This window comes from Ursus arctos, unplaced genomic scaffold, assembly GCF_023065955.2.
Source record: "Ursus arctos isolate Adak ecotype North America unplaced genomic scaffold, UrsArc2.0 scaffold_15, whole genome shotgun sequence".
NCBI lineage: Eukaryota > Metazoa > Chordata > Mammalia > Carnivora > Ursidae > Ursus > Ursus arctos.
Window position 1 is genome coordinate 34,131,917 of NW_026622819.1, and position 23,506 is coordinate 34,155,422.

Below are 23,506 nucleotides of genomic sequence, written 5' to 3' on the forward strand. Positions count from 1 at the left end.
AATTGGAAAAATGATTTTGGATAGAGGCAGGAGAAAGTACAAAAAGCAAAGTAAATGGGGAAAAAATTGCTAGAGAATTTTGAGAAAAGGAATAAAACAGGTCCGCAGATGTACAGCATTGATATAGTCAATATTTAATTGGAGTAGGTTGAATTTGTCATAAAAAGGCTTTAGTTGTCCAAAGTTCGATATGAAAACTATAAAACCAACCATCGCAATTAAAAAAAAAAAAAACCCAAAACCTGGGAAGAATAAGTATTCCACAAAGAATGAGAATGTATAGGTAATTATATTCCAAATATATGGACATGGTGACTGTATTGGAATAATAAGTGTATTGTAGACTAAAATTCGGCAATAGTTACTATCTAAATAAGCTTATCTCTGCAATAATGTAGCTTATATGAGTAGATAACGTTAAGAGTACTTTCATAATTAGCCTGCTTTAAATCATGCTTCTGTAGGCCGTTCTTTTTAGTACAAATTGATCTCCATTTCTCAATCACATTTCTGTTTGTTCTTTTCCTCTGTGTAAGAAATACTGAACTCTGTCTCAGATCTTGGTTGCATTTTGTGGTGGTTGTCATCCTACAGAATTCTGCGCGTCACTTCGTAACACTGTTGTAAATAGTATTTAACACTTGAAACTGGCTTCTGAAACTTGTATAATAGTTTGTATGTAAGTCTGAGGTTTATTGTATAGGTTGTGATTTTAACTTTCTGCATTTTTAAAAGAAGGTTATGGTTATAGTAATTTGATTTGTTTCTAAAATTATGTAAAGGAACTGCCATTGGATTTAAAATGCAATGTTCTCTAGAAAGGAATTAAGTTGATGGGAATTCCAAGTGGATAAATGCAAATGGGGTCTTAGTGGGTGTTTGTTTGTTTGTTTTGTTTTGTTTTTTACCTTTTTAGTTTTGGGTCAAAATAAATGAAGTTTTACCTTAGTGCTCACTTGGCGACGTATATACTTAATCAGCAAAAGCCAATATATCGGCCAGTTTAGAAAAATTCTGAAAACAGAGGCACCTAACCCATCTCTATTTTTAAATTAGATAACTGTGTAAATGATTATAAACTTGATGCTTTATTATTTTAATTCAAAATACACCCTCAGAATATGTTTATGATAATTGTGTGTGATATAAAGATGCAAATTTAACATCTTTTAGGTGTGATACATATATACAAAATGAGGACCACCATATTCACTTTTGCTATGGCCTTATGGCTTTTTTTATATTGTAGAAATATTTCATAATGCAGCAATAGCTTTATAAATGAACTAGCTGTACTTTTTAATTATCATTTTAATTCCAGGTTTGAATTACTAAAAACTATCCTGATCTTAGGAAAATAGAAGCTTGCATGAAACTTAGCCACTTGGGAAATATTTCTTTGGGTGGTTAGCCCATGTAAAACATTGCTTTTATTTGTAAACTAACAATGTTTCTATTATAAGCACTTTATTAGGATATTCTGAAGTCTCTCAAGAAGTGGTGTCCCTCAATCATGAGTAGTACTGATAAAGAAGGTGGCCAGCATTTAAAGCTGAAAGGGCAGCAGGGATAATTTAGTTTAGCGATTGAGCTTTGTTCATCTACTTATCTTTGCCCCACACAGTGTGGGTTTTTGTTTTAATTGTCAACGAGTAAAGAGAGAGGGGTCATAAAACATCCAGGGTTCAGATTCTTTTGAAAAATTGTAAGATCTGGTGGCTCCAGGTTCCCATTGCATGCCAGGTCTACATACACTCTGCATGTTAACAAAAGACAGGAGCTGGAAATTATCTGCTCTGGGTCCCTTGAGAGGGGACATACTCTCTGCAGGGTGTCGCAGTCACAGTCCTTCCTCCCCCCCACCCCCCATTTCTTCTCTTTACTTGGCCAATATCATGGGGCATACCTCACTAATTTCCATTGAATGTGTTGTCCCTGAAGCATTGAGTTGATGACCCTTGAGGTCCAGATTGCTATTAAGAATTTGTATTATTGGTGGCAAAAGTCAACCTTTACAATTACATTTTAGGCTTTAGAAATCAACAACAAATGTAATAGTAGTGATAAATTCAGAGGAATTCAGATTCATTTGACATAATTAAACAAAATGTGGTCTTTGAGTTGAAGGATGATATATACAGTTACTCAGCGAAACCTACGAACTTCTATTCCCTTCCTCTTCTGCTAAATGAATGGCTAAGTGAATCTGGATTTGTTTTGTTTTGACAGTTATCACGAAGTTGGAAGGAATTTTGTCCATTTTCATAGAATCAAAATTGGCAACCAAAGAATATTCGGACACTGCGCTGAGTATTTAGTTTCCTTTTCTAACCTAAATTGGGTGTCTCTAGCATTGACCTCCCCTGTTGTAGAAGAATACTCAGGATGCCCTTACAGAGCTGAGCATTTAGAAAAGGTACCCAAATGGTGACTTAAACACAGACGGGCTAGAAAACTGTGAGATAACCCATTAAAAAAGAAAACCCCAAAACTTTCAACTTCTACTTCCAGAAATGGTGGACTAGATTATTGTGATCTTTCTGCTATAACATCTGACTCAATATAATACCCTCTTGAGATACTAGAGAGCTAACAAGGTAGTGAATCATTGTCAGGCTAATATCTAGAAGAAAATGGAAATCCAGAAAGATGAGCCTGGTATTGAGAATACATTTGCTCTGGAGAAGGGTACTTGTTAATCAGGAAGAGGAAGCTGAGAGGAGGATTAACATTTTAATAGCTTTCTGAGACCAGAAGGACAAAAGTTAGAGTATAGGACTTCTAAGTTTGAGACTGGTAGAATTCTTTGGTGTGAAACCTGAAGGACCACATCCTAGCAGTAAGGGTGAGCGAGAAAGGGGTAAGCCATTCACACAGAGTATAGTTTACAATGGAGTCATCTAGACATCTCAAAAAAATCTGAACTTTTGAAAGTGGATTGATATGACCTGTGATTTCTAATGTCCCTAGGAATCTGAAAGATGCAAACCTGGAGAAAGAGAACATTTTCCTAGGCCTCAAATTATTTTTACAAATAATTTTTCAAATTTCAGATTAACAGTATCTCCATATAATAACTCAGCACAGGAGGAGAAAGACAACAGGAATGAAAACCAGCAAAAACAGTAGACAACAGAAACAAGACCCAAAGTGGCACCAAATATTTGGATGGTGAGATAGACTTTAAAATTAATATGGCTACTATGCTCAAGGAGATAAACGAGAAAATTTCAGTAGAGAACTAGAAATTATAAAAAAAAAGTTACTGAAGACTTGCAAAAGAGTCAAATATTTGAGAACTAAAAAAAAAAGTAAATTAAGAACTCAAAACATTGTATTAGTTATCCAATCTGCATAATTAATTGCAGACTTAGCTTCTTAAAACAACACATATTTATTGTTTTACACTTTCTGTGGGTGAGGAGTCCAAGCATGGCTTATGTGGGCCTGCTCCAGAGTCTCTCCCAAGGCCACAATCAAGGTACTGGCCAGGGGGAGGGTCTCATCTCAAGGCTCAGCTAGGGAGAGATCTGCTTCAAATATATGTAGTCACTAGCAGATTGTTGCACTGAGGGCCTCAGTTCTTTCCAAGGAAGCAGTCTTCAGTTTTTTGCCATATGGGCGTCTCCATTAGAGCAGTTTACAACATGGTGGCTTGCCAGAGAGAGCCTATAGAGAGAATCGGCTAACAAGACTGTTGGTCAGAAGCCAAGTCAGTATGTCCAGCCCATAAACAAGAAGAGGGCTTTACACAAGGGCACAAATAGAAGGAGATGTGAATCATTGGGGACCATCTTAGGACCTGCCCACCAAAAGATTATAAACACATCTTCAGAGAACTACTGAATTGGAATGTCAGAATAAAATACAATAAATGTCTTCATAAGTTTTGTTACTGTGCCTTGGCCTGTAAGGTGGGGTTGGTATTTCCCCATGCCCAGAAACAATGGCAGCTGTAGTGGGGAGAGAGGATAAATAAGGATACACGTTCATTGAATGTAGGAGTTTAGAAGTAAGGAGACTAGCGATGCCTGCCTGGCTCAGTCCGTAGAGCATGCAACCCTTCATCTCAGGCTTGTGAGTTTAAGTAGGCTCCATGTGGTATGGAGCCTACTTAAAAAAAAAAAATAAGTAAAAAAAAAAAAAAAAAAAAAAGAAGAAGAAGAAGAAGTAAGGAGACTATTAGGGAAAGAAATGAGGGATCAAATTAGGCATTCAGGAATTCCATTTATTCTTGTTCTGGAAACCAGTGGATACCCAATCTATAGTACTCTTTATAATGAGTTCTACATAATTTGCAACTTAGCTGATATTTTTGATATTGATTAATAATATGACAGTGCATAATCAGTAGACATATGTGTCCATAAACTACTAGCTATTGCACATGATATTTTATCTTCCCCATTTTTTTTTTTTTTGCACATGATTTTCAAGGTGCACACATACTTATTTCTGAAAAGTATATGGTCGTCATGGGAGGATAATATTTGTAAATAATATTTTAAATTGGCATACGTTTCAGTAAATTGTTTAAATGTCAAAAAAAAATCTTGATACAACTGCAGGTTAAGAACCAGTTTTAGGTTATCTCATAGGTGTTCTTTCTTTGTTTAGTTTAATTATAATGGAATATCTCCTTAATGTGATAGGATTTCTTTAGAATAAAGCATTACTGTATCTGAAAGACCAATTACAACTGACAAAATTGGATGAGAAATAGTGATACGGAAAACCGAGTTACCTGTAACCGTTGATAAGCAAAGACCTCTAAACTAAGTCATTGTAAGTCTTTTTAAGAATTCATAAGTTTAGTGTTCATATCAGTTGCATATTAATTTGAAAATGATCTCCAGCTGGATTCATGCTGAATAAGATCCAGAAACTTTCTTTGTCATCTGACTAGATGCACAGGAAGCTAGGGAGGAGAAGGAAAGCATATGGTGAGCAAACTTTTTAATGCCAGGGCTGCATTAACTACAGCATTCCACATTCATATTCATGAGACTTGAGATTGTTCAGTTACTTACCATGAATTACTCAAGGGGACATATAGATAAATACTTATTTACAACAACCCTCTGTAGGAGCATTCTAAGATTTAAAAATGTATTTGTAGGGGTGCCTGGGTGGCTCAGTCAGTTAAGCGCCTGCCTTCGGCTCGGGTCATGATCCCCGGGTGCTGGGATCCAGCCCCACATTGGGCTCCTGGCTCAGCTGGGAGCCTGCTTCTCCCTCCCCTCCCCACTCTTCTCTGTCGCTATCTCTGTCACTATTTGTCTCTCTCAAATAGAGTACAATCTTAAGAAAAATTAAAAAATGTATTTGTATATATCAAATCATATCTTATGTATTAATGAATTTTATTCCTTTAGGTGGAGAACAGATGAGCTTTATGATTTAGTTTAGAAATCAGATTTTCACACTTTTGTTTTTTAGGTTCATTTTAATCTGTAGAATATATTATTTTTATTATTGCTGTGAAATACGTGATCATTATAGAAAATTTAAAAAACACAGAGTGGATAATCTCATGCTGTTACCGTTTTGATCTATTGCTTTATATCCATGCATTTTTGTTGATATTTTATGTTTTTGAGATCATACATGTTTTTACATTCTTATTTCATAATCACTTTCCCAAATTACTATAAGTTTCTATATTATATAAATAGTCTTTTGGAGTATTTTGGAGGTGGTTGAATAATAGCAGTATTACATACTGAAAGAGAAATAAACATGACATTTCCATAATATTCAGTTCACAGTCATTTACAAGGGGAATAAGAATCACACATTTTTTTTATTATAAAAACTTCAGCATGATAATTATATAAGATTAGCTAATGTGGGTGTAAATATATTTAATGTTGGAATAGTTCACAAGCACGCAGATGATTAAATTCTGACTTTCAACATATTTGCAAGATTTCCGTATCTCACCACCTGGGTGTGATTCATAATTGGAAAATAAAGGTTCTGTGTATTTGGAAAGCCCTAAAAGAAGTGAAAATATCTATACAGTTATCCTCTGGTAGAGTGTAATTTGTTATAACCTTTGGAACTTAAAGTTTTAAATGTCAGTTGAAAGAACAATGCCAGAAAAATTCCTTCAGGCTAATTCTGTCACCTGAAAATGTAAAGAAGTTTTAAAATCATTTTGCCAGTTGGATCTGAAAGTCTAAGTTGAAGTCTTGCTTCTGTCATTAACTAGCTAAGTGATTTAGGACCAATCACTCTTTCCTTTCTTTTTATTTTTTTAAGATTTATTTATTCATTTGAAAGAGAGAGTGCGCCCACCGTGTGGGAGCAGGGGAGGGGTGGAAGTTTGGAAGGAGAGAGAGAGAGAGGCAGACTCCCTGGTGAGCATGGAGCGAGCCCTTGCCTGGCTCCATCCCAGGACCCTGAGACCATGACCTGACCCCAAATCAAGAATCAGAATCGGATGTTTAACCAACTGAGCCACCCAGGCAACCCCCCAATCACTCTTTCTTGAATTGAGTTTCTGCATCTTATACATTGAGGGGATTGGATGAGATGGTCTGCAAAATCCCCCCTAGAGTGATGCATGATGAATCAGTCTTTCTAAGCCTGTCACAGCAGATGTAATTTGCCATTAACATTATTTTTTAAAATTTCTTTTTTAAACCTCCTGTTTCTAAATGACAAAGTGGTAATGTTCTTATGCGCTAGAGAGTTGTGTGGGGTTTGGCTTGCTCTTTCAATGGATTTCCTCCATTGTGATGTTACTCTTCCCCACTTTTCTTCCCCATGGTACTATCTCCCAAGGCTAGACTCATAAACTTTTAGAGTAAAAGGAAATGTAATGGTTGTCAAGTTCAACTCACTATTCAATGCCTGAATAGCCTCTAAACAGTCACACCAAATACTCACTCCTCTGTGGGCATAAAGGATGGGATGTATCATCTCTCCTAAGACTGTCACTTTCCTGGTTTGAATGGTACCGATTACTAAACAATGTTTATTTTGAGTTGAAAGTGTTTTCTTGTAGCTTCTTCCCATTCATCTTGACTCTAACTGGTAGGGTTATTCAGGTATCTCCTCCATTCTTTTCGGCAGGTTCAAGTACATTTTTTAGCTGCTTTCTGTGTTCTTATTTTTTCACCATTGAGGGTTTGATGCCAATATTTTCTCTGAAATTTTGGATATTTAATTCTCAAAGTTTAAAAAGTTACAATGCTCAGTTTTCCCCAACTTGGCCAACTTCCCAATCAACTTTGAGATTATTTGGTCATCGTTTTACCAAGGAATTTTTCAATTTTATTATGACAGTTATTTCCTTCTTACTAATTACAATCAGGTCTTTGTGTAACTGTTCCCTTATTTCCTCAACCTTCTGAAAAAGAAGAGGAGAGCCACTAACATTCACTGAGTAATGCAAAGTACTTAATCACATGCAGTAATGTCATTTGCTCTTCCAAATAGCTCCAGCTCTTCTTCAAAGGCAATGTTGCTGTCCCTGTTTTTTGCTTCTCAAATGCAGAGTTCTTTGTATTAATAACAATATCTGTCAAATCTCAAGCAATACTAAGTAAATACTTGGTATGTACATCCAATAGGATGAAGGCAAAAATACTTTTCAAGAGGTAAGGTGAATGTTCTTATTGACTTACGATGTTATTAAAAGAAATCATGCTGTTTATCCCCCTTTTTTGCTGTATCTTCATGAATCAGTTATTTGTATAAATGCATCTGTTTTATTCGACGTATGAAAATTCATTTGTTATTTAGTAAAATTCCCAGGAATTTTAAGCAGTTTATGAAATAGTTTTTTTCCCTCTGGAGAGTAGGGGGATTGGCATAAGTTTTAAATTGTCCATATGGAAGAAATGTCTTCATTATTATTCTTAGCTTAGTTTCAAATCCAACTTATACTGCTTGGTTTTGTACACAACTGTGTCAAACTCATGTTGAAATAGAAAACTGAATGGCTCTTGTCCTACATTTGATCTACTAACTTGAAAATTACTGAAACACATGTTAGATAAACAAAGATTTCTTCAAACTAAGGCTTTCACACCCCAAAGGGTCACTATGCTTTCTAAAGATTCAAAAAAATACGGAGTATGAACGTAAACAAACACACATTCCCTGAGACAAGGAAACTGAAGGACTCCATGAAAATCTGTTGTTTTTTGTTTTTTAAAAGATTTTATTTATTTATTTGAGAGGAGAGAGCATGAGCTGGGGGAGGGGCAGAAGGAGATGGAGAAGCAGACACCCCCCCCCCCCCCCCCCCCCCCGCTGAGCAGGTAGCCTGGATACTGATGTGGGACTCCGTTGATCTCAGGACCCTGAGCCAAAGGCAGATGCTTAACCGACTGAGCCACCCAGGTGTCCGTAAAAATCTGCTTTTGAAACCTTTTCCTGCTTCTATTCTTTCCTAGGACCTGCACCCCTACCCCACTTCTTTACACGTGCCCTGTAATGCAAATAGCGTATGTTGTCCTTGTAAGGGACAAGGAATTAATGATTTTTCTAGAATAGGTAACATCTAAGGAAATGTGAGGGAGCAGAAGGCAAGCTGAGGACATACTACAAGCTGACACCCCACAAACCACTCCCCCCCAAATGGAATATATGCGACATTTCTCTGGCACTCATGGCTATCCTAAAACAGGGACGGGAAAAACAAATGGTTAACGGGACAGAAATCACAGTCCTACAGGACAGGAGTCTCCATCAGTTTACCAGTGTCTTAGTCATTTACAAGGAAAAAGCATTCTTATCAATAGCCTAACTTTCAGAGACCCATAACTCAATTTCCAGAGCCCTAACATCACCCTCCCCTCCATAGAGATGTGGGAAACAAAGTCAGAAGGAAATGTAAAATTGAAATTCTTTATAACCCGCAGCCCATTGACAAATAGTTGATACAGGCAGAGTATAACTTTCTTCCCGGGAACTCCCAACTGTCTTAACATTCGTGCTTTGCTAGGGGGGAGAAACAACCTTAGCTTGACAACAGAAAGGCCTCTGGTATCCTAGAGCCTTCTTTAGCATATCAAAGCCCTTTTGGACACCTCCCTTTTTCCTTACCCCACCCTCCACAACCCGAGGGCAGCGGCTCTTTCTTCCGATGATTTCTGTTTCATGCTTCAATAAAATCACCGTTTTGCAAGAAAGACATCTCAAGAACTCTTTCTTGGCCGTCAGCTCCAGACCTCACCAACAGGCCAAAACTACCTCAGAAGGACTGGGTGAGAATGACTGGATGAATCCATCATATGTGCGTTCCAGAACACTGGCGCTAGAGTCTCCACGCCAAGACCCCCTGACTCCAAGGAATAACACCTGGGCCTTCATCTTTGTTCTCACCAGTTCCTGGGCGCCTGAGAGGACGTGTACACCAGACCACCGTCCTCAGCCCCAAACAGAGATTCTCATTCACTGGGTCAAGGCCCCGAACAAAGGTGAGACTCCCTCCTTTCGTTTCTGAATCTCCCAGACACTCCGTCTGTATTGTCTCTGTATCTCTGATAACCTCTGCTTTCACCCCCTGCTGACTTGCGTTTGATTTTCCATCCTATACACCGTCAGGGAGCCTCTTGGCCGGTCCTGCGGGGACCCCTTTGGGTCCCTGGAGCCCTTCTGCCTGCACCAGGTCCACATGGGACATGAATTTTATCACTTGTTGAGAATGCAATACCACAATTTCCACAGAATTTTTCCTTCTGACTCAACCCCTTGTCCCTTCAAGTCATGAAGGGCTTAGATTCTTAACCACAGCACGCTTCACACGCTTCGGCTCCTTAAACTCTTTGGCTCTTGGGCTCCATTTATCACTTCTGGGTCTCACTCCTTGGTCCTGAAAAGCTGTGCTCCATTTCTTCTTCTATTCTACCTTCTCCTAACCTTTCTACCTTTTTGATTATTTCTCACTTGCTCCCTCCTAGGTTCTTTTTCCTGGACTATGTTAAGTGTCGGTAGCTCTTCGGTGTTTCATTCGGGCCCATAGGTTCACTTCGTCTATGGAAGCATATGTCACGAAGAACCACAGCCGTCTATCAGTACCTCCTGGATCCCTTGACAAAGACACTCCTGGCCCTCACCCTTGGCCCAGTGAATGAGAATCTCCGTGGGTGAATGAGAATCTCCGTGAGTGGAGCCTGTTTTTGTTTTTTTGTTTTTTTTTTTTTTATCTAGATCTCCAAATGATTATTTTGTGCAATGAAGTTTGAGAACTCCCGCTTTATGTCTTCTCCTTGGAAAATGATGTCCATTGTCATGATTTTAATAATCACATTCTTAATCAAGACCCTTGAATTCTGATTGCCAGCCCTGAACTTAACCCTGCAAGTCACAATCATATGCGTTGATGCTTAATGAGTATTTTTTTCTTACAGGCACTTCAAGATAATTATATTCACAATGAAATCTTATCTTTCTTCCCCCAAACTCATTTTAATAGTTAATAACATTACCATTTATTCAACTGCTTATGTAAAAAAAGCAAAACAAAGTGAAAAACTTCATGTTCATCCTAGATGTTTTTCTTTATTCACCTCCCACACATCCAATTAAGCAAGACCTCTTGCTGATTTTACTAGATAAATATTTCTAAAATCTATCCTTTTTTTCTGTCCTGTGACTACTTCCCTAATTTAGGCCTTCATCATATGAACCATTGCAAAACACTCCCAAATGCCTCTTGTTTCCTCAATTTCTCCTCTTTGATCCAGTCTCCCAACGTAATATAAAACTACAAGTTAAAAAAAGACATTTCAGTGACATGAGAATAGATATTCTATAGAATATAACAAAGTCCATAAATAGATCTGATTACATATATGACTATATTATATAATAAAGGATCATTTCAAATGAACGGGAAAAGGATCGCAGCAGATAATATTGTCACATTGGCCAACTAATTAGAATAAAAAGTAAAATTTGATATATAACATACAAGTTATAGCCAAGTAAAATACCTTGATTAAAATGTAAAAATAAAATTATAATAACACAAGAATGAAAAGGTGATAGAATTTATAAAAGCTTGAGGTAGATAAAGAAGTCTGATCCCATAAGCAGAAATTAAAACCATCCAGAGGATTTAGAAAATACTCATAAGCAAAATTTAAAGGTAATTGACAAATTGGAAAATAATTTTTACAACATATATGACTTTAATGAATAGAATAATGACTTAAATGTATAAATAGGCAATTCACCTAGGGAGGACTGCAAATGGTGAAGGAATATATAAAAAATATTCAATATTTTTTAAGATAAAGATATACTAGTTAATGATTAAAAATTTTTCACCCCCTGCAAAGATGAAAAATAGTAATATCCAGTATCATGGGAATGACAAAAGAGGTACTTTTGAATATTCTAGAAATATGCATTGTTGTAGCCTTTTGTGGAGAGCTCCTTTGCTAAGCATAGGAGTCTGAAAATCCTTTGAACAGCAATTCCATGTATAGAAATTTATCCTCAGTGAAAATTCTGGATACCTGCACAAAGAAGTATGTACAGTATTCACTTCATTCTTATTTATAGTAGTGAAGATAACCCACACAAAAAATTTTAAAAAAACCTAGGGGCTCCTGGGTGGCTCAACCTTTAAGTGTCTGCCTTCGGCTCAGGTCATGATCCCAGGACTCATGATCCCAGGGTCCTGGGATTGAGCCCTACATGGGGCTCCCTGCTCGGCAGGAAGCCTGCTTCTCCCTTTCCCACTCCCCCTGCTTGTGTTCCCTCTCTCTCTCTCTGTCTCTCTGTCAAATAAATAAATAAAATCTTTAAAAACAAACTAAACAAAACAACCTAATTATTATTTTCTAATTGTAAACAACCTGACTGTTCACCAGTAAGGGGTTGGTGAACTAGACGTTTCTCAATCCTTATAAAAGGAATACTGCATTAGTTTCCTAGAGCTGCCATGAGACAAATTATCACATACTTGGTGGCCTCAAATGACAGAAATTTATTCTTGCACACTTCTGGAGGCCACAAATCTAAAATCAAAGTTCCGGCAGATTCATGTTCCTTCTGAAAGATCTAGGGGGAATCCTCCCTTGTCTCTTCAAGCTCCTGGTGGCTCCTGGCATTCCTTGGTTTGTGCCACCATAATTTCAATTTTTTGCTTTGTCTTCACACAGCCTCCTTCCCTGTGTCTGTGTGTATTCTCTCTGTTTCTTTAAAGTCTGCCAGTGATTGGATTTAAGATCAGCCCTCAATTCAGAATGATTTCATCTCAAGATCTTTTACTAATTACATCTGCAAAGACCTTTCCAGATAAGGTCATATTCTGATGTTCCAGGTAGACATGAATTTTGGAGTGATACTATTCAACCCATGACAAATATTTATATAAAACTACTTGAAATGATGAAATGCATAAATACCCATTTGGTCATATAATGTCTTGTAGGAGCAGACACTGGTTCTCACTGATGGTTCGGGAAAATCCTATTTTAAGAAGTCTGTCATTAAGCTCTTTCTTGCAAATTACCAAAATCATGTAGTGTTATATGTTGAATTGTGTCTCCCAAAAGATATGTCCAAATTCCTAGTACCTCAATATGTGGCCTTATTTGGAAATATGGTCACTACAGATATAATCAGTTAAGATGAGGTCATATTGGGGGTAGGGTGGGCTCTTGATCTAATATGATTGGTGTCCTTATAAGAAAAAGAGACATAGAAACAGGAGTGTGGCAACATGTGACAACAAGGCAGAGATTAAAGAGTTGTAGCTATAAGTCAAAGAATGCCAAAGATTGCCAATAAACCAAGAGACCAAGAAGAAGCAAGGAAGGATTCTCCCCTACAGGTTTCAGAGGAACACGGCCCTGCCTACAGCTTGGGTTTGGACTTCCAGCCTCTAAACCATGAAATGATAAACTTCTGTTGTCTTAAGCATCTAGTCTGTGGTACTTGGTTAATATAGGTAGTTTTTAAAAAAATCAAAAAACCTCTAAGTTAGGGAACAGAGTATCTGAATTTTGAAAGCATCCAGCATTCATAACAAGTTTTTTGAAACCATGACTGCTTTTTATCAATGTGCAGTGTTTCCTTGATCCTTGAGGTACTTTTCAGCCCAGAAGCCCTGTGGCTTTCAACTCAAGTTTGCCTAAAGTACCTACAGTAGAAGGTCTTGGGATTCCACAACCAAGATAGCAATTTTGGGGAGGACTAAGATTTTCCTAGATTGTGCCTAGTGCCCAGTGCCAAATGGAATCTCCCCTCAGCTAAAATTTCAGTAACTTGCTCAAGAAAACTAAACCTTACACTAAAAGCAATCCGTGGCTTGTAGCCAGATAGAATGAGTCTTAACTCCTTGCCAAGAAAGGGCTCAATTTTCAGTACAGGTAAGATTTAAAGACCAATCTTTCCCTGTCCTGCTGTATCTCTCTCACTATCTCTTCCACCATTTTTTTTTCATTTCATTAAAATTAGAGTGTTTATGTAGTTAATAGATCAACTAGTAGTTTTCTAAAATGTTCAGAAAACCAGGATATAAAAGTTTTGAAATGTAGTGCTTTTCCACAGCTATCTTGGAGAGAAAAAAGGAAATCAGGCAGAATAATAGATAGAGATATTGGCTTTAAATGAAATAAAAGTAGCAGGGATTTCTAGTTCAAGCAACATGGTAGACTAAGGCATCAACCATTTTCTCCCTCTATTACAGGTTCTTCATGAAAAAATGTACCACAAAAGAAGTTAAAAGTATGACTAAGGTGCAAGGAAGGAAGGAGGAAAAGGAGGGAAGGAGGGACCGATCTATACGTGGGAACCAGTCAGGGTATTCAAAGCCGGGAAGCACTGCGTGGGGCTTCAGCAGCCTGGGTGATAGCATACCTGGAAATGGACTGTGGAGGGTAAGTATTTTAACATTCAGTTGGGGAAAGGAGGCACGGACATGGCTAAAGACTTGAGCTCAGAGACTGGAAAACAGACCTCACCCCCAATCCTATTTTATAATCTGACTCCTCCAAGGGGCTCCTGTCCATGAAAGGGTCCAGAAGAAAGGCAATTCACAGAAAATGAAGTCATGTGGCCAAGAAATATAAGCCTCCATATCACTGTAGGAAATGCAAATGGAAATAATGAATTACTGTACCATTCTCATTGGATTGGAAAAAAATTGGCTGTCTAAATACCATCTATCACTATGGATGTGGGGAAATGGGAGCTCTTGTGCCCCCCAGCTAGGCATTTAAATTGATGGCAGTCGCTTTGGATTGCTGCTTTGTAGTGCCCAGTGCCCTTGAAGATGAACACGCCCTGTGACACAGCAATTGCATTTCTAGGTTAATACTTGTATTCCCAAGTGCATAAGAAGACAGGTAAGAGGATATTCCTTGGGACACTGCTTGTAATGGGCAAAATGGAAAACCTCTAAATCTCTAACAATGAAGGAATAGATACATAAGTTGTAATATGTTCATTGAACATACTAACTAGTGTTTAAGTGAATGAATTAATGTATTAACTAGTGTTTAAGTGAATGAATGTATTCATGTATTAACATGAATGAATCCGGAAAAAGGCAAGTTGTTGAAAAATACAGTCAGTATCATCCTATTTATGTAATTTTTTAAAATCCAGAGAATATTACATTGGTGATGGAATTCAACATCTGTGGTAAAATATAAAAATCTGAATTGAAAGCTCTGTACACCCTTCAGGATATTATAGTATAAGACAGGAAGTAGAATAGCGTTAGAGTGGGGTGGTAGATATGTTTCATGGTTATGTTGGCTTAGTTATGTTTGCCACATCTTATTTTTAAAAAGGAGGATCAAAAATACGTATGCTAAAATAATAGTATTTTTTAAGATTGGAATAATGTGGTTTTGGAATACAGGTGAGGTTCAGTGGGGTGGAGTCCAGAGCCGAAAACCAAGAAAGAATTCTTGAGGTGTCTTTGGTGTAAATTGGTGGTTTATTAAAGCACGGGGACAGGACCCCTGGCAAGAAAGAGCTGCTGCACTGGGGTTATGAGGGGTGGCTGATTATATACTATGGGGTTGGGGGAGGTAAGGAAAAGGGCGGTTTCAAAAGGATTTTCATTTGTGAAAGAAGACTCACAGGATACCAGAGGCCTTGCCTTGTCAAGTTAAGATTGTTTTTCCTTCTAGCAAGGCGTTAACATGAAGATAGTTGAGAGCTTCCTGGAGGAACATTACACTCTGCCTGCTTCAAGTATCTGTCAATGGGCTGCAGGTTATAAGGACATTTAATCGTATCTACATTTCCTCTGGAAATGTATCAATAACCTAAGCTAGGTTATTGATAGAAATGCTTTGTTCTTGTAGATTGCTAAGACATTTGTAAACTGAGGGAGGCTCAGGTCTTGCAGGATTATGGTCTCTATAAATTAACTATTTGTTTTTCCTTTAGGGCAGCCAGGAGTGCCCGAGGTGTGTCGCATATATCCCATGGGGGTGGGGGGCGGTTAGCTTCTGCTTTGTCCTCAGCTTGCCTTCTGTTCCCTCATCAGGATGATGGGTATGTTAGCTCTCATTCAATATTTTCTAAGTTTTTCTGAATGTTTGAAATATACCTATAAGCTTTCCGTAAATATAATGTTTTCTGCTGTTTTCACTCTATTGATAACCAGTGTGGTGGCTGGCCTGGCCCTTGTAGTTCTTACGATTGCAAGATGCCCTCAGCAATTACCATCAGGAAACGTTGGGAAAAAGAAAGTTTATTACCTACAAGTCATGGAAATTACTTGGCACACCTGGGGCCACACAGAGAGGTTGAGGGGCAGGGGAATGTGAGCCTGGGGGTCTGCTTTTACTGGGGTGGAGAGTAGGGGCCTGAGGTGTCACAGTCTCACTTTTTTTTTTTTTTTCAAGTAGACTCCTTGCGGGACAGGGGGCTTCAGCTCAAGCCTGAGATCAAGAGTCACGTGCTTTACCAACGGAGCCAGCCCAGTGCCTCAGGCTCACTCATTATTGGCAAATTTAAAACATAAGAGCAGGAATTTAAAGTGGGAAGAGAAAAAACAAATGGCGAAATGGTCAGTTAAGGAAATCAGAAAAGATTTCTAAAACAAAGGAGCCTCAGGTGCAGGGAGGCGGCCTGGCTCTTTCTCTAGTGCAGTCGACAAGGTGTTTATCAGAGCTGGCTTTGAAGGGGATGCCCAGGCTATCAAAGCGTAAGTAAAGCGCTCATTGTATAGAAAGGATAAAAACAACTGGAGCTTATACTACATTTATGCAAATCTAACTAAGTAAATCACATGCTGTATACAGCAAAAGCTCTGTGTGTGTGAAAAACAGGCAAACAGGCAGGACCAACCTCTGGGTAGCAAGAACATGGAGTGATCCTAGGAAGAAGAAGTTGGCCTAAACGTTCAAACTTCCTTGAGAGTCCACATTCCCACGTGATGATCTAGGACAATTTTCTGGTTTTAAAGCAATAAGAAGCCAGAGAAGTTAAGGGATTTGCCCAAGGTCACATATACGTTTGATGTGGTATTAATACAAGGGTGCCCAGAGTAACTCTCAGATGATACCATTTACTTCCGTATAGGAATTTTCCAGTTAGAATCAAGCTTGAGGCTCAAGTGATAATTAGCTTTTGGTAATTTTCACAATATAAAATCAATTAGTTATTGACCTATTTCTGTTTTTTAAGCCGGCAAAGAGTAGTACTTGTAAGCCATGTTACACCAAAGCTAAGTTGTCGTTTGGCTGGTCTGTGTATTAACTACCCACACTTCTGGATTAAAAGACTGTCTGATATTTCTTTGACAACCTACATAAATGGACCTGTGACTAGCAAAATGGAATATCTTCAGTATTGTCAAATACTTCATAGACCCACATAGATTCTGTGGAGAAGGGGTTGTACTTTTAGTAAAGGAATTACTTCCTCTGGGAAAAGTACTAAACATGGAACCATTCAACTAAGCCATAAGAGATGGAGGCCATTTACTGTACCATCCTCTTTGTCCTGTATTGTAGTCACAAAGCATTTCCTAGGCATGGAACACAGAGCTGAGTATTAGGAAGTAAAGTCTTGCTGTTCTGATAATTCCACTTGTATCAGTTATTTGCCGTATCGCCGATCTTTTCGCCAGGAAAGTAGATTTTAGTGCTAAATAATCCAGAGATGCAGCATGAGAAGTTATTAATAAATACTTATTAAATATAGTTATTACAGGTCTTCAGTGCTAATGTTTGACCATTTGAAAATGGTAAAAGATCTGCAACAGAGGGGCATCGGACATGGAGAAAGTAACAAAACATTTACATGGGGGCTGGCCTCAGTGGGGAGTTAGACTCAGTACTGACTTCATACAGTGGCGCAGTACTACAGCTGACATGGTGGTTACAAGGCCTGTGGCAGGAATGGCATGGGTGTCTGATTTTCACCTGGTCAGACTCGGCTACTGGGAGTGACCTAGCACCTAGATGTTGGAATCATCTGGAGTCATCTTCACTTACATGCCTGGCAGTTGATGCCAGCTGTTAGCTGGGATCTCAGCTGGGGCTGGTTGACCAAAGCAATACACTTGGCCTGTCTATGTGGCTTGGGCCTCCTCACAGCAGGGAGGTTTTAGGGTGCTTGGGTTTTTTATATGGTGGCTCAGGGCTCCATAAGCGAGTTCCTTAAAAGAACGAGTGGGAGCTGCATGGCCTTTTCTGACTGAGTCTCAGGTCCTGCAGCAGCATTTCACTGTAATCGATTGGTCAAAGCAGTTCTACGTCCACCGACATTCAAGAGAAGGGGCATTGAATGCAATTTGGATTCCTGTTTTGAGACTGACATAGGCTTTGTGAATTAAAGGCCACTGAAAGCAGAAAAGAGGACCACAAAAGGAAAATCGCAATCAGGCTCCTGGGGAAGGTATGGCTCTAATTAAGCTGTGGCTGCTGCTGCTTATCCATGTGTTGCTTTAGGGATTTTTCTGAGGTGAGGTTCTCACTCTTGTTTCAGGAAGCCCTCGTTAGTAACATTAGCAGGGACAATAGGAACCCTTCACATCAGCCACGTTATGTGGTCTCTGTTATCTGCTAGAAGGGAGAAGCCAAAAATGGGAGCTCTCCACAAGCTTACTTGCTGGTCCTCACATCAGCCTACTTGATGACTCAATTACAGATGTGCGAAAAGATTATTCACATGTCAAGTCTGTTTTTTAGTGTGATTTCAAGTAATCTCCTTCTTTACTGTAGGTCTTCTCAATATAGTATTGTTCTCCAGGAGTACTACCTGTCTTTATACCTCCCACAGAACCTTGGGGGTCCTTGGCTTCAGGATCCCTGCCTCATACAGATCCTGTGTCCTCTCAGGTTCATGAGACAAGACATTTTTGTGAAGACACCTACGTACCGTCCTAGTCAAGAACTTTCCCTCCAGGTCTCACAAAGCCTCACAAGTCTTGCCAAGACTCCACAGTGCTTCCAAACATTTTTTATATCGTAGAACACAGGTAAATTTCTATTTACATAGCACACTGTTGTAAATAGAATGGGGCTGTTTTTTGTAGCGGCAACTGGTGTATGGAGTCCTCCCATCCCAGGCTCCATCTGGCTGTGAAAAAGGATTCCTTTTGTAATCAAGATTTCCTGTACTTACAGCTCACTCTTGACATGCTGACTGGGTAAAGGAAATAACTCTGGACTAGGGCTCTGGAGATTGGAATTCCAACCCTGTCTTTATGACCTGGTCATGTGATCTTGGGCAAATTGGTTGCCCTCATTAGTGCTTCCTCTGGTCTCACTTCCCTTTCTCCATTTACTCATTTATTCCTCTGCCATTCTTCTCCCCATGAAATAGTTTTTCATATTCTTCATTAATAATATTGACCTTAGTGTCCTTTTTATATCAACGAAGCAGATCATCTTTAAGAGATGGTCTCTTCTTGCCTATGAGATCCCTGTATATTCTGAGTGAGGGTTTAGGTGATTTCTATTTTGTCCATCTTGAGATTTCTACAAGAAAATGCTGTTTGGGAGCCATTGTAGAAGGAAACATGTCAGCTGTTCAGAACAGTTTCATGGGTTGAAATTTAAATCTAAATAAAAAGATTGCAACTGCTCAACTGGTACCCCAAATCCCACAGCAAATTCACAAACACTTTTATTAGTGTAGTGGTGCTCTGCAAAGGAAGCCTGAGAAACCTTCCTTTTGAGCAAACGTGTGACCCAAACATGACATGATTCTACTTTGGTTATCTCTCCCCAAGCCCCATCGTTGAATATATACTTTTCTTCTGGGTGAATAGAGATGAGAAATAAAAAAATAACATCTGAAGATGAAGTTCTTAGAGTAAAGGAATAAAAAATAAGGTGAGAAAGAAGGATGTGACTGAGTATGGAGGTCAGTGTGGGGGTCATGGTGAGTGTGGGGGTCATGGTTGGTGGGTGGAATGGAGGCGGAAAACAGAGGAATTCTCTTAATACAGCATTCAAAGCAGAGTCAAAGTTTTCATTTTAGGAGAAAAGGAAAGTGAAAAAAAACTTCCCTGACCAAAGATACTCAGTGTGATTTGCTGATTTATAGAAGAAAAAGAGTTTCTCCCAGTTTTAGAAAAGGATGTCACAGAAAGAAACCAGGGCACAGATGAAGGCAGAACATGGGCTTTGACGGTGTGTCTTGGCAGACAGCAGTGCCTCTCTGCAGGTTCTTCCGTGGTCTGCTCTTGAAGGATTGGCACACGCTTAAGAGCTACATTGCTGGAGGCAACAGCCCTGGGGAAAGAGCCAGTCACTGGCTGCTGTGGTTGGAAGAGTGAGGAAGACGCAGAAGAAAAAGCCAGGTGACACTTTCCCAGGAAAAGGAGCAAGACAGGCCCTAAGGATCAGAGGTGCCAAAGACCCAGGACTAAAGAACCCATCGGTTACCTTCACCGTAACTGACAGCTCTGTCCTTGATCTTGTCAATGTAGAAGGAAGCACGGACACGATGAGGTGATAGTGACCACAATTCACACATTTGCTTGGTTGTTGCATGGACACTGCGTACTACTGGTGGGAAATACTCAGCTGATCATGGAAGATCCCAAGGTGACAAGACAGACTCCATTTTCAAGGAGCTCTCAGACCAGAGAGAAAAGGAAAGACTGTGTTTCTAGCTATGGCTCATTTACCACAAATAATGAAGATTTGGCTCATCATTTCAGGCTCAGCCTTCTTCCCAGAATGATCTAGTTCTTTGTGTCCGAAAACCATTTCCAAGTTTTAACAACTGGAAATGTTGCAGAAAAAGTAAGAATCAGACTGGCAAGAGACCAAGTGACACTCGGAGAAGTAGGAGTACTCGGATTTATTTTACACCAACCCAGATGAGCTCGTACTCAAAATTCTGAGCCCTGGGCAACGGGGTTATGAGGCTTTTATAGGGGACTGCAGGAGGTCAGGTTCCAAGGGCTATGCTGACTGCTGGTAGGTAGGTTTAAATTGGGGGAGTGGGGGCTGCTTTAGGTGGGAACAGTAGTGTGGGGAGCCTGTGGTGGGAAGCCTGTTTACAGAAGCAGAAAGGCCTGATTGTCTCTTGCTCCCAGTAGGGCTTCTGGTTATCTCTAGCCTATTGTTAGTAACTTTGTATCTTCTGGGGCCTCCTGGCCTGGGCCTGCTCTGGGCAATTTTCCTCTTCAGTAACAGTGGAAGAGGAGTGGGTGTGGTAGGCTGAAAAAGAGGCCCCCAAAGATACCCACATCCCCTAGAACCTATGAATGTTACATTATTTGGAAAAAAGAGCCTTTGCTGACATCTTGATTTGGGCCCAGGGAAACAGATTTGGGACTTTTCGCCTCCAACACGGTCAGAATAAATTTCCATGTTGTAAGCCACAAAGTTTGTGGTAATTTGTTACAGGATCCACGTGAAACTAGCATAGTGGGGAGTGGGCTGTAAAGATGTGAATATAGTCTTGTTGCTTCTAATTCTTTTGGTGACTACCATATTCTCAGTTATGTTTGGACATATCTATCTATACTGTATCTATCCCTAAACGTTGCTCTTTCCTTCTCTCTTTTCCTCCCTTCCCCACTCCTTCATTTTTCTCCCCCAATCTTAGTGCACACAGTGCCCTCCACCCCACTGACCACACGTCACGTGTATGTGCATGCATAAATAAAAGTGAGGCAATTGGTGCAGTGAAACAAAAGGCCTTGGTGATTCATCTAAACCAAGACAAGTATTTATATTATAATGAGCTTCAAAGTTCTGCTTTGAAGCATAGGTTCATTCAAGCACTTGGGGTTGGGAACAAAGTGTTGAAAACTATAGCAAAATTGTGACTTGATTTTATTTACAGTATCTTTGCCACGTCCTCGGCTTTTAAATTTTGGCATTTGTCAGAATTGGAGGCAAATCCTATCAAGTAGCAAGAGTGCTCTGTGATGCAAATAAAGGAAGGCTGATGTGTTAGGGACAGCCCTTGCTTGGAGGGCTGCTCGGACCACAGCCATATGTAGCAATTGTGTTGATATCACTGGCTGGTCTCTTCAAATGCATTTATGTTCCTAAAAAGACACAATTTAAATTGTTATCCGCGAAGGCAAAGGTAAGAATCCTATTATTATCTGTTGATTGTTGCAGCAATAGCATTGGATGGAGTTGGTTGCACAATCACTAAGCACTTCCAGAAAAGTTCAGCAGCAATTGTAGGCAGACTATCAGAACAGATGTTGGCTTCTTCATTACAAGTTAATGATGCCAACAGTTGGAATCTCTTAAGATGCTTCATGGTCACTCAGATCATCCTTTGTTAAGCAGGTTGCTTAGTACCAGAAACAATGCTAGTGACCAGTTTATTTTGGCCAGCTGAGTGGTTCATCGGGGAGAGCACACTCAGCCTCAGGGAAAGGGAAGAAGTACAGTATCTTACTCTCTGGTCCCTGGGCCAACCAAAATAGAGCAAGGATTTGCGTTCTACAGAGAGCATTCTATCACTGTCATTGTGGCTTCGGGGTGAATGCTGCAGTGAGGATTTTGGAGTCCTCCAGCCCCAGGGAAATGTGGGATGTAAGTGAAATCACTGGAGTCAATCTGAGAAGCACCGATTCCCTTCATGTCACCTGTATCACTGGTGAACCTCTCCAAAAGGTGCCCTGCATTCCTTGTCTGAGAATATTGCACACCCTTACTTGTGGTTTCTCCACATAAGCCCACATCTTTCAAAATTGTCCTTTTATTAAATTATCCTAAATCGCCCAATTCAACATCTGTTTCCTCCTAGACCCTGATCAGTTCACGCTGAGAATATTCACCACACAACATGGCCTTGTTATTTTTTCACATTTATGTGAGGCTTTTCCTTGGCATGTAGATTATATTTAAATCCTAGGATGTATTGCTCTAAGACATAAAAACTCTCCTACATTATCACCACACAACCTTTCAAATTGGCAAATCAACAGTAAGGTGACCCTATCATACAATCCGTAAATCCCATTCAAAGTTTACCAGACATAAGCGGTGCCTGGGTGGCTCAGTCATTAAGCGTCTGCCTTCGGCTCAGGGCCTGATCTCAGGGTCCTGGGATCGAGCCCCACATCAGGCTCCTCCGCTTGGAGCCTGCTTCTTCCTCTCCCACTCCCCCTGCTTGTGTTCCTTCTCTGGCTGTCTCCCTCTCTGTCAAATAAATAAAAATCTTTAAAAAAAAAAAAGTTTCCCAAACATCATATCAACATCCTTTTCCTTCCTGGGTCAGGATCCAATCCAGAAACACACGTTGCATATAGTGGCTAGGTGTCCTCAGTCTCCTGCAGTCAGAAATAGTGCCTCACTTCTCCCATCTCCCCTTCCCTTGACGGTCTTAAAGGGTTACAGGCTTTTCATTATGTAGGATGGCTCTTAACCTGAGTCTCATCAAACCTCATCGGTTTTAGGATTTATGGATAGCTTCCATCTTTATCAACTAGCATGGTAACAGTTGCCCCGAACTGATTATTATTTGTATTATTTTTTATGTATTAGAAATAAGGAAATGTTTTTATTTATGTATTTATTTATTTATATCAGTATGGCACAATAGGTTCCTATTTTATTTAATAAGTTGTAATTCTATATACTCATTATTTATTTTGATGTTCAAATTATATAAGTTTTGACTTGCAAGAGATCCTTCAAGCTGACTCCTTTCAAAAAATGTCCCAAGTTTATTTTCTTCTTTCCCTGTTTCTCCCTTGAGTTAGCCATGTCTCCAGGAAGCCCAGGTTCTATTCAGTGGAGAATGGGAGAGAGAGAGAGATATTAAGTACATACTTTCATGACTATTTCTAAATTTATGTGAATATTTTAAAAACCCAATGAGTACATGCCGATACTTTCAGTTCCAATTCAACCCCTCAGGATGGTTTAATAGTGTTAAAAGACTTTTTTTTTTTAGGGCTTTTATTCATTTATTTGAGAGAGAGAGAGAGAGCGTGAGCAGGGTGAGGAGCAGAGGGAGAAGCAGACTCCCTGTTGAGCAGGGAGCCCCATGCAGAGCTTGATCCCAAGACTCCAGGATCATGACCTGAGCCAAAGGCAGATGCTTAACTGACTGAGCCACCCAGGCGTCCCGTGTTAAA

At 39.5% G+C, this 23,506-nt stretch overlaps 1 long non-coding RNA gene across 1 annotated transcript; it reads left to right on the top strand.

The window, feature by feature from the left end:
* Window positions 1-8,321: 8,321 nt before the first annotated feature.
* Window positions 8,322-14,165, top strand: LOC130543739 (uncharacterized). Its single transcript, XR_008959296.1, has 3 exons — window positions 8,322-9,434; window positions 9,918-10,119; window positions 13,661-14,165. It is a non-coding gene; the product is annotated as an uncharacterized LOC130543739 (long non-coding RNA).
* Window positions 14,166-23,506: the final 9,341 nt, after the last annotated feature.